At 52.1% G+C, this 12,239-nt stretch overlaps 1 pseudogene; it reads right to left on the bottom strand.

Annotated features, from left to right (window-relative positions):
• Nucleotides 1-474: 474 nt before the first annotated feature.
• On the bottom strand, nt 475-7,617 carry LOC141562561 (germinal-center associated nuclear protein pseudogene; annotated as a pseudogene).
• Between the last annotated feature and the right edge of the window lie 4,622 nt (nt 7,618-12,239).

The following is a 12,239-nucleotide window of genomic DNA, read 5'->3' as shown; positions in this document are numbered from 1 at the left end:
CTCCCTATTTTCCATGTATCATATCAAATTTACTCATTTAATTAATAGTAACTTTTCTGAGTCTGGGATAAGAGTAAAATATTTTGATTGCCCGTTTCATTCAGACTGCATATCATAAATGTAAATATATCACATTTTTCATTCTTTTTTTTTTGTTCGTTTATTTTGTTTTTGTTTTTGTTTGTTTTTTCTTTTTTGTTTGATTTTTGTTTATTTATTTATTTATCTATTTATTCACTTATTTCTTTATTCATTCATTCGTTTGTTTGTTTGATTTTTGTTTATTTATTTATTTATCTATTTATTCACTTATTTCTTTATTCATTCATTCCTTCGTTTGTTTGTTTGTTTGTTGGTTTTGTTAAGTCCCAGTCTTTATTTTCTTGATTTACAGCCCCAGTGGCAGCCACTGGGCAAGCATCGGCAGAGAACATGATTGTGTGCGCGCAGAGACCCTCCCCACTGTCCGGCTTGTCAGATGTCCACCATGTCCAGCAAGTTGGAGAGGTGCCGCTCCCAGACGAGCTCCTCCTGTCGAGTGCGCTGAATCAGGCTTTCTAAGTGTCTCAGCTTGTGGGTCAGAGAGCCGCCCATGGCCGGGGCCGGCCTCCGCCCCTCGGCGGCCTTCTGGTCCCGGGGGCTGCTGGGCGCTGACCCTCGGAGGACGGGCCGCAGAGCCTGAGGCGTCGATAGGAGAGCTTGAGGAAGGTAGACGGGGAGGGGGCTGGAGTCCGGGCCCTGCTCGGCGTCTCCCGACAGCCAGTGACGCAGCTGCTGTTCGAACCTCCTGCTCTCCTCCTTCTCCAGCTGCAGGCTGGCGGCCAGGCGCCCCGGGAGCAGCTCCTCGGCCGAGGCGGGGCGGGCCAGCTCCTGGGCGTCGGGCACGCGGCCGGTTTGGCCGCTGTCGGGGGCCCTGGTCCCGCCGTAGGGAACGTGGAGCCACGACGGGGAGAGGCTCTTGGCGGAGCGCCAAGGCTTTAGGCCCAAAGGTCGGCGGGCGGGCCGCTGGACCACCTCCTTGTGGGTCTGCAGCCGGGCGTGTGCCCAGGCCCCGGGGACCTGGTAGCTTTGTAAGTGGCTCTTGAAAAAGTAGACGCAGATGTGCCCATCTTGGCTCAGAGCCTCTGGCGTGACGGGCAGACTGGGAGGCTTCCAGTCCCGCAGCTTGTGATTAATGCACAGAGCGATGATGTCATCCCACGGAATCTCCTCCCCACGGGGCCCCGTGTCGCCCAAGGCCCCCAGGTCTTGGTTCGTCCACTTGGCGTACGTCCGACTCAGGAGGTTGTCCAGCTGAGACTGCAGGATGGGCTGCGTCTGGCCACAGCTCGGGATCTGCGAGACGTAGCGGGAGATGGCGTTGCACGCCAGAGGCCAAGGAGCGCCCGGGGCGGGGAGGTCCACGGGGGGCAGCTGCAAGGAGAGAACGACCTTCTTCAGCCAGGCCAGGTGGCCGGGCGCGTTCCAGCGCAGGGGAGGAAGCAGCTTGTTGCCGCCCGGCTCGGCGAACTCCGTGATGGGCCAGGACAGCTGGCAGAGCTGCTCGGAGGAGGCCACGTCCGCCAGGAAGTGCAGCACGCCGTTGAAGAGCTCGATGATGGCGCCGGGCTCCTGCCAGGCCAGGCCGGCCACACGCCGCTCCTTGCGGTCCTGGAAGAAGCGCTCGCTGAACTCGCGCCTGACGCCGTCCTCGATGTACTGGGGCAGGGTCTGGCAGCAGAGCTCCGGGGAGCAGGGGCAGCGAGACACCAGCCACTGGACGGCCTGCGACACCCTGTTGGTGCCTTGGACATCGTTGACGGCAGCTGGGATCTCCAAGACCGTGTAATCCGAGAGAAGCTGCGAGGAAAGCAAGTCCCGAAGCCTCAGACCCTCCTCCACGTCCCTCACGCTGGCCCCCTCGCGGCCGGGCACCAGAACCACCAGGGGCACCGGGGGCTGCAAGGGCTTGGCCTGCAGCAGCTGTTGGAGCCGCAGCAGGGCCGAGAGCCAGCACGCGTCCTCCTCGGCCGCCACCACACTCTTGCCGCGGGGGGGCAGCACGAAGAGAAGGCCGCTGGTGCCCAGAAGGGCCTTCTGCGTCTCCGTGGCATCCAGGGCCCAGTCGCTCAACAGGCCGTGGGCCACCTTAATGCACACGTTGACCCGGACCGCTCGAGCCCCTTTGGGGCTCCAGGCCTTCAGCAGGGTCAGCGTCTGGATCCCCTGGGAAGCGTGACGGGCCCCCTTTTGGAAATCTTCCCCACCCATGAACTTGACCTTCAGCCAAGTCTCTAGCATCCTGCTGGGATAGCCAGAGGCGGGCTCTTCACTGTCGGCCTCTTCACCGTCCGGCAGCGCCAACACCAGCTTCCAGAACACCTGTTCCCGCTGCCCAGGGTAATGCTCGGCGACGAGGGCCGGCAGGTCCAGAGGGCTCCACACCGCTTCACTGAGCAATTGCTGGGAGAAAGAGTGAACCTTCATTGGATGGATCGTCTTGTTTCTCGTCCACTGTAACCTGGTGCAGGAGAGCCCCAGTTTTCCCGGGTGCCCCAGATCCGGGACTCCTTTGGCCAGGCGCTCTTTAGCAAGGGGACTCTGGGCACGGGGGGCCAAGGCCTGCAATCCGTTGCTGAGGTCCACACGGCAGGGGGCCGCGGGGAATGGTCTCCTCTGTCTCTGGAGTTTTTTCCGCGCTGCCAGGGCTTTCCTCCACCTCTGCCAGTATTGACAGAGGCCCTGAAGTTCCTGCAGGGTCTCTCGGGCACTCTGGAAAATCTCCTCTGGCAAGAAGAGATCCATGAGGCGATCGCAGACGTCTTCAGAGCAGCGGGCCACACAGGCCCTCCTCTCGGTCTCCAGGGCGCTCTCCAGCTCCTGGGCCCGTCTTTGTTCTTCAGCTCTCTTCTGTTCTTCTTGAATTCTTGCTCTTTCTTCCTTCAGTTCCTCAGCGGCGGTCTGCCTCAGCATGTCCCCGGTGGTGGTGGCCAGGAGCTCCTCCGTGAGCACTTGGGAAACCCTCCAGGCCGCAGCGGCGTAGGCAGCTCCGGCCTGGCCGACTTCTTCATAGTAGCCTCTGAGGACGTCCCGGGCAAGGTCTTCCACGACCCCCACGAGGTCCGAGTCGGTGTAGCTCGGCCGAGGCCGGGGAGCAGGCAGCTCGGGCCGCCCCACGGGCTGGAAGCGAGATGACGAAGCAGCCCCTGGCAGGACAGGGCCGGGAGCCCCGAGGGCTGGCGGCAGCCCGGCGCTCTGGGTCAGCAGCGGCTGAGGCAGGGGCGGGCAGGGCTGCGGCGGAACACACAGCGCCAGCGCTTCGGTCCCAGGGCTGCCTTCTTCCAGCTTGCCGCCTCCCCCCCTCTCCACAGCGGGTTTCTGTCCACGCGGAGCAGACTCGGGGGCCGCGCTCTCGCCCACGTATTCGTTGTGGGTGTTGAAGCTACACGCCGGGATGTGACGAGGGACGGGGGGTAACGGCCCCCCATTCACCACTTCTCCAACGGAGACGGCGAGCTTCTCGGTGATCAAAGGGCACTTCTTTGCCTTGGCTGAGCCCCCGGCTTCCAAGAAGGCGGACCGCTTCAGCTCCACGCAGCCATCAGACACCGCGAGGCCACAGGAAGTCAAGAAGTCGCTGGCTTCCTGGGCATCTCGAAACAGTAACATGGGCACCAGGTGATCCACCGGAAAGCGTGTGGATCTCCGAGCGCTCCCCGTGTAGGCCACGAGGAGAGCCCGCAATGCCTCTTTCCGGATCTGATGGAAGTAGCAGTGCAGGAGGCAGGCGTTGAGGTAGGAGGCAGAGCGCACCAGCTTGAAGAACCGGACAAAGTTGTTGCTGTTCACAACCGCCAAAGCCTGCACTGCAAATTTCACCTCGGGGGAGTTTCGCACCTCGGGCCGGAACTGCTGCACCTCTCTCAGGATGTCGCCCTGGTGGAGATGGAGCAGAACTTGGTAGCCTCGGAATTCCGCTTCCCGCGCACAGAGGACGCCCTCGTCGGCCAGGTCCTGGTACATCTCCTTAAGGCTCTGCAGGCACTTGGTCATGTTCTCCTGGTTGATCTTGGCGTCGAAGGAGCCCACGGGCTCCTCACACATCGCGTGCGCACAGTGGATGTGGAAGCGGGTGCACTTCTCCATCAGCGACACGGTGAGCGGGTCACCGAGGTGCTGCTGGGTGATGTCCTTCCTGATGGCGCGGGTCCTGTTCCACACAAAGTCGTACCAGTCGCGCGAGCTCCCTTCCCTCCGGTCCAGGACCTGAGTGACCAGGTAGTCCATGGTCATGCCCAGCACCCCGGAAGGACGCAGCTCCTGAGGCAGAGGCTCCTCCTGGTCAGCGGAGGAGCGGCTGTATTCCTTGATTGCCGCCGCGTGGTCCACCTGATCTGTGCCAGGGATCACTTCGAAAGAGCTCAGCTGCTTCCTGCTCTCTCTCATGTAGCGCTCTTTCTCAGGACACATGTCCAGGCACGTGCCCCAAAAGCCTTTGGCTTGGTCCAGAGCCGTTCTCTTCCCGCGAGCTTGCCTCAGGATCTTATCCCTCCGGTCCAGGAGGCGGTACTTGTCCTCCGACGTCTCGGCCACCGCGCCCATCAAGGTGCTCAGGCTGCTCACTGACAGTCCCGGCAGGTCTGAGCTCGGGATCTCAGGCCCACAATCCAAGGGCTCCCCCTCAGACTGCAGAGACTCGGGCTGCCTCGATTTCTTCACTGGACAACTCTTCCCGAGAAGGCTGCTGCTCTGGCCAGTTGCAGGTCTCCAGAGGGCTTTGGGCAGCGGGGAGCGCTGGAAACCAGAGTCTTCCCAGCTCTGACTCGCTATTTTCTCCTTTGGGAAAAAGGTCTTCTTCCTGGGACTTCTTTTGTTCTCGCGCCAAAAGAGGAGGACTCTGTGCAAGCCTTTCCCTTTCCCTTTCTTCCGAGCCCGGGCTCCAGAGGCGTGGTCCCAGAAGGGCACAGAGCCGAGCTTGCCTCGGCGCCGGGGATGGATGCGCCGCACCTTCCTCAATCGGCCAAAGTGCTCCTGCAGGATGGCTCTGTCCTTGAGGTAGTTGGGGATCTTCTTGCACTGAATGGCGGGGAGCTCGCTGGGGGACAGGCTGCTCGAGCTCTCCACGCTCTCCTTCTTCCCTCCGCGGCGGGAAGGGGTAGCCCTGCAGGCGGACACTTCCTGGCTCCTTTTGCCACCCATCTCCTCTTCCTTCAGCCGGGGGGCGAACAACGTGGACCAGGTGGCTCCCGCTCCAGCGCTTTGCTCCGTCTCACTGGATTCTACACTGCCCACTTCCTTTTTCATTCCTGTGCTTCCCAGGTGGCCGCCTCCTTTGTTACTCCTCAGCGTGTCCTGCAGCGTCCCCCCGAACGAGCCGCCAGCCCGTGGGCGAGCCAGGCGAGGAGGGCGCTTCTTTCGAGGATGATCTCCCTGGGACAAGAGCTGCATGTCCTCCACACAGTCGTAGTTTCGTCTCCTGGGTGAGCCGTCGTGCTCTTTCTTCCTTTTCGGCCCCTTCACGTGGCCAGAGAGCGACCCTCCGTGGCCAGCAGCATCTCCCCTTCCTAGCTTGCCCTCTGCTTTGCTCCTACGAAAGGGCTCCCCTCCAGAGCCCGGGGAGGCGAAGCTCGTGAAGCCGCTCCCTGAACTGCCAAATGCTGGTTTAGGGCCCCTCTTTTCCTCCTCCACATTCTGACTTGGAGAGGCAAAAGTGGAGGAGGGAGGCTTGCTAGATGCGTTGAACAAAGGAAGACTCGGGCTGCTGCCTGAGCTGCTTGAGCCCTGGGAAAACGTGAAGGAGCCCAGCGCCTCAGGCCCCCCATTAACTGGGAAGGAGAAGGTGAAAGAGGCCGGACTGATGTCGCTCTCCATCTTCTCCGGCTCCGATTGGGCCCCAAAGATTGGTCTGAAGACTGAGCTTTCAGGACCCTTAAAGCTGAACTCGGATGCCCCCAAACTACAACCGGATGCCTCCCGGCTACGGTGCCCAAAGCCCGGTTTGCTGGGGAAAGTTCCGTTGTTGGTGGGCATCTTGAAACTAAATCCGGATGCACTGGGGGTTGCAGAAGGCGCCTCGAAAACAGGAGCCTGGGGGGCTCCGGAGGTGCCCGGGAATCCGAGCTTAGAACCTGAGGAAGATTGGGTCCCCCAAGAAGTCTGGGCCAATCCCGTGCTCTGCCCCGAGCCCACGGCGCTCGGGCTGGTGCCTGAGCTATTTGAGCCCTGGGATAACGTGAAGCAGCCCAGCGCCTCAGGTCCCCCACTAACTGGGAGGGAGAAAGTGAAAGAGGCCGGACTGATGTCCCTCTCCATCTTCTCTGGCTCCGATTGGGCCCCAAAGATTGGTCTGAAGACTGAGCCTTCAGGAGCCTTAAAGCTGAACTCGGATGCCCCCAAACTACAGCCGGATGCCTCCTGGTTACGGTGTCCAAAGCCTGGGGTGCTGGGGAAAGTTCCGTTGTTGGTGGGCATCTTGAAACTAAATCCCGATGCACTGGGGGTTGCAGAAGGCGCTGGGAAGACAGGAGCCTGGAGGGCTCCGGAATTGGCCGGGAATCTGAGCGTAGATCCTGAGGAAGACTGGGTCCCCCAAGAAGTCTGGGCCAATCCCGTGCTCTGCCCCGAGCCCACGGCGCTCGGGCTGGTGCCTGAGCTGCTTGAGCCCTGGGATAACGTGAAGCAGCCCAGCGCCTCAGGCCCCCCACTAACTGGGAGGGAGAAAGTGAAAGAGGCCGGACTGATGTCCCTCTCCATCTTCTCCGGCTCCGATTGGGCCCCAAAGATTGGTCTGAAGGTTGAGCTTTCAGGAGCCTTAAAGCTGAACTCGGATGCCCCCAAACTACAGCCGGATGCCTTCCGGCTACGGTGTCCAAAGCCCGGGGTGCTGGGGAAAGTTCCGTTGTTGGTGGGCATCTTGAAACTAAATCCCGATGCACTGGGGGTTGCAGAAGGCGCCTCGAAAACAGGAGCCTGGGGGGCTCCAGAGGTGCCCGGGAATCCGAGCTTAGAACCTGAGGAAGATTGGGTCCCCCAAGAAGTCTGGGCCAATCCCGTGCTCTGCCCCGAGCCCACGGCGCTCGGGCTGGTGCCTGAGCTGCTTGAGCCCTGGGAAAACGTGAAGGAGCCCAGCGTCTCAGGCCCCCCTCTAACTGGGAGGGAGAAAGTGAAAGAGGCCGCACTGATGCGGCTCTGCGTCTTCTCCGGCTCCGATTGGGCCCCAAAGATTGGTCTGAAGACTGAGCTTTCAGGAGCCTTAAAGCTGAAGTCGGATGCCCCCAAACTACAACCCGATGCCTCCCGGCTACGGTGCCCAAAGCCCGGTTTGCTGGGGAAAGCTCCGAGGTTGGTGGGCATCTTGAAACTAAATCCAGACGCACTGGGGGTTCCAGAAGGCGCCGTGCATTCAGGAGCCTGGGGGGCTCGGCAGGTGGCCGGGAATCCGACCGTAGATCCTGAGGAACACTGGGTCCCCCAAGAAGTCTGGGCCAATCCCGTACTCTGCCCCGAGCCCACGGCGCTCTGGCCAAAAAGCCAGGACTGACCGAATCGAAATGGTGGCTGAACCTGGAACGTTCCCAGGGAGCCACTGGTAGAAGAGGAGAGCAAAGAAATCACTTCCTCCTCTAAGTTTGTCTTCATCGCGGCCATCCCAGCAGCTCCTGGAAGCACGCACAGAAGGACAGGCAGACAAAGGTAGACGCCGAAAGGAATCAGACTTACCTGGCTTTCCCGGAAGTCAATCCTACCTGTGAATCTCCACAAGCCGGCTTTTCCTTTAGTCCTTGTGAATCTGCTCTTCTCCAAGTGTCCCCAGTCAGCACCAAAGTGGAATCTCAGATGCTCTTCTTCCTGAATGCTGGCTCCTTAAATCCTCCCAGAGAAGGGGCTTGTGGGAGGGAACTCCTTCTAGACCAATGAGCAAGCCCTTTGAAAGGTGTTAACTCCTTTCAGCATCCTGAAAGTGTCAAGTGCTTTAAAGGTGCGAACGAAAGGTCTGAATTCTGCCCTACAGAATTGTTAGGTACCTACTTACCACCCAGGAAGGAACCTAGCTAGCATTCCCCCCTTTCTTTTGATTTAGCACATAGGGTGGTCATGACCTTGAAACAGGTAGACATTGCCCAAAAAGTTATCAAACTGTTCATACCCTTTGATCCAGCAGTGCTACTACTACTGGGCTTATATCCCAAGGAACTACTAAAGAAGGGAAAGGGACCTGTATCGGCCAAAGGGTTTGTGGCAGCCCTTTTTGTAGTGGATTGAAAGTGGAAAATGAATGGATGCCCATCAATTGGAGAATGCTTGGGTAAATGATGGTATATGAATGTTATGGAATGTTATTGTTCTGTAACAAGTGACCAGCAGGATGAATAAAGAGAGGCTTGGAGAGACTTACATCACCTGATGCTGAGTGACTTGAGCAGAACCAGGAGATCATTAGACACTTCAACAACAATACTGTATGAGGATGTATTCTGATGGAAGTGGCTATCTTCAACAAAGAGAAGATCTAACTCAGATCCAATTGATCAATGAGGGACAGATTCAGCTACATTCAGGGAAGGAACACAGGCAAATAGTTGTAAACTGTTTGCTTTTTTTTGTTTTTCTTCTCAGGTGATTTTTACCTTCTGAATCTAATTCTTCCTTTGCAACAACAACAACAACAACAACAACAACAACTACAACTACAACAAAATTCGGTACTGCAACATATATTGTATCTTGGATATACTAGAACATATTTAATATGTATGGAAATGCCTGCCATCTATGTGACGGGGTGGAGGGAAGGAGGGGGAAACTCAGAACAGAAGGGAGTAAAGGGATAATGTTGAAAAAATTACCTATGCATATCTACTTTCAATAAAATGTTATAAGTATAAAATTAATTTTTAAAAAAATTTTAAAAAGAAACAGGAATACATAAATCCATTACTATGGGAGATATTACACATAATTACATAAATTACACAAATACATAGCATCATAACACATGCTGGAAGTGATGTAACCAATAACATGATGAAATAGTCATAAATTGAGAATTTATACATGTCCATAAGTTTTAGAAATAGTCCAAAGGGAATCCATTCTCCATTAGTTCATGTGCCAATAATCCAATAATTCCTACAAGTTTTGAAATCCTACAATAGACTCATTAACAATTTTTTATCTCAAGGAATCAATGATCTCTGCTGGTTTTCAAGTACTTTAACAGTTTTATCTTGTATTAAGGAATCTAATGATTCCTGCTAGTTTTAAAGTTCTTTAACAGTCTCTTTATCAGCCATGCTCTTTCAGTGTCAGATGTTTCTTAGATCTTCTCTTTCTTTTAAGTTTTTGCTCATTGTCTTTCTATCTCCAGGTGCTTGTTGCCATCCATCTGTTTCCTTCTCCACCTGTTTCCTCATGCCTGTTAAAATATAAGCAAACCCTCTCTCCCAGGTAGTTAACCTACCTAATTTCCCCTTCTTTTGACCACTTTTTAAATCTCTTCTCATCATCTGGCAATCACATTGGAGCTGTTTGCATTGGACACAGCCCCATGGGTTTAAAAGGCGTGTATTCTCCCAGGTGAATTTCTCTCCATTTCTGATATCTGATTGCTTTTTGGCTGACTGATCAGGTAATCCCTTTCTTCCATGTGATAACTTTTCATCTGATAGATTACAGCAGAGTCCAAGACTATTTGGGTGTAACTTCAGTTGCCATCTTGCCCCATGTATCTTTTCATTGTGTTCTTGGAGCTGGGCCTCACCTCTCATTTCTCTGGGTCAGTCTACATTCTGAGGCCCAGTGGAAGCCCTTGTGACATTTTGGACATGGGGTTTTAGGTCTTCTTTCACCCTGTCTTCTCACTCTATCTTCTTATCTACCCTGAGCTCTTAGATGTCCAACTTTTCCACATTGAAAACATCAACGAGTTTCCCTAAAAATCCTTTGCCAGGAAGGACCCTGTCTTTCCATGTTCTTCATAGTCTGAGCATAATGAGAATTGCTGCCCACTGTAGCACAGCTTCTTATGATCTCCTCTAAAGAAGCATCTTTGTCTAGTCCCCATAGAATTCTTTTGCAAATCTCATGGGCATTTTCCATAGCCAAATGTCTAGTCATTATTTCTGTAGCTGCATTTTCTCCAATACTTCTTTTGAGAGCAGTTAGCAGACATCCCACAAAATCCGCAAAAGGTTTATTGGGACCTTGCTCTATTTTAGTGAAAGCCTCCCTTCGATCTTTCTGTCTGGGGAGAGAACCCCAAGCTTTTATTGCAGCCTTAGAAATTTGCTCATACACTCTTATGGGATAATCAATCTGTTCTGAATTTTCTCCATACCGACCTTCACCTGCTAGTTGGTCAAAAGTCAATTGTGTGTTAACTCCTATTTCCCTATTGCCTCTGACTTGAATCCTACATAATTCATGAAATTCTCAAAGCCACAACAAGTTTTGTCCAGGTTCTGAACATGTCCCTGCTATGGATTTCCAATCACTTGGGGTTAGGATTTCATAAGACAAATGAACTATTAACATCTTAACATAAGATGATGTGGCTCCATAAAGGGTGTAACCTTTTTTTTCAAATCCTTCATTTTATCCAAATTAAAAGGAGTGTCACTTCTCTTTTTTTGATCTGAAGAGTCAATCTCTTCAATTCCAGGCTATGCATCTATAAAATCTCTTACATCCTGTTCTTCTTCTTAGCCTTAATCAATGCTTTTTCTAATCTTGTTAGGCTGCTTAACAGGCAATTCTGCTTGTGTTTCTGCCTCTTCCCCTCCTCCTCCTTCTTCCAACACTGAAGGGTTAATTGAGGGAGGAGATGGGAAATGCTCTTGTTGCTCAAAATTGTATTTAACTCCATTGTTATCTGATTCATCCTTCTCACCTTGTTTAGTTGACCCCTCCCCCTATAGCTCCTTCTTCTTTTTCCTTTTTCTATAACTTAAATAATTTCCTAAAACCAGTTGAATTCTATTGTATGTTTGAATTGTGTCTTTCTTTTTATTCATTTTATAATTATAATTTTTTTTTGACATATGCATAGGTAATTTATAACATTATCCATTGCACTTTTCCGAATTTTATCCTCCTTCCCTCCACCACCTTCCCTAGTTGGCAGGCATGCCCATACATATTAACTATGTTATAATGTATCCTAGATACAATATATGTATGCAGAATCGATTTTTGTTGTTGTTGTTGTTGTTATTGTTGCAATGGAAGAATTGGATTCAGAAAGTAAAAATAAACTGGGAAGAAAAACAAAAATTGCAAATGGTTTTCACTCATTTACCAGTGATCCTTCTCTTAGTGTAGCTGATTGTGTCAATCTTTGATCAATTGGATGTGAGTTAGATCTTTTCTTGGTGAAGATGTCCACTTCCATCAGAATACATCCTCTTCACACAGTATTGTTCTTGAAGTGTATAATGATCACCTGCTTCTGATCATTTCACTCAGCATCAGTTGATGTAAGTCTCTCCAAGACTCTCTGTATTCATCCTGCTGATCATTTCTTTTTTTTTCTTGTTTCTTTCTTTCTTTTTTTAATAGGTGTCGAATTTAGTTTTTATTTTTTTTACTCTTTTAAAATTAATTTTATAATTATAATTTTTGACAGTATATAAGCATGAGTAATTATTTTTTATAGCATTATCCTTTGTATTCATTTTTCCAAATTTTCTCCTCCCTTCCTCTACTTCCTCCCCAAGATGACAGGCAGCCCCATACAATATCACATGTGTTAGAGTATAACCTAGATACAATATATGTGTATAAAGCCAATTTTCTTCTTGCACATTAAGAATTGGATTCCGAAGGTATAAGTAACCTGGTTAGAAAGGCAGTAGTGCTAACAGTTTACATTCAATTCCCAGTGATCTTTCTCTGGGTGTTGTTGTTTCTGCTTGTCATTGATCAATTGGAAGTGAGTTGGATCTTGTGTATGTTGAAGATATCCACTTCCATCAGAATATATCTTCATACAGTATTGTTGTTGAAGTGTATAGTGATCTTCTGGTTCTGCTCATTTCACTCAGCATCAGTTGATGTAAGTCTCTCCAAACCTCTTTGTAGTCATCCTGCTGGTCATTTCGTACAGAACAATAATATTCCAAAACATTCATATACCATCATTGACCTATCCATTCTACAATTCATTTTCTAGTTTGTAGGCACTACAAAAACGGCTGCCATAAATGTTTTGGCACATACTGGTGCCTTTCCCTTCTTTAGTATTTTCTTTGCGATATAAGTCC

The sequence above is a fragment of the Sminthopsis crassicaudata genome, chromosome 3 (assembly GCF_048593235.1).
Source record: "Sminthopsis crassicaudata isolate SCR6 chromosome 3, ASM4859323v1, whole genome shotgun sequence".
Classification (NCBI taxonomy): Eukaryota; Metazoa; Chordata; class Mammalia; order Dasyuromorphia; family Dasyuridae; genus Sminthopsis; species Sminthopsis crassicaudata.
The sequence above is the reverse complement of the archived record's forward strand: the minus strand, read 5'-3'. Positions and strand labels throughout refer to the sequence as shown.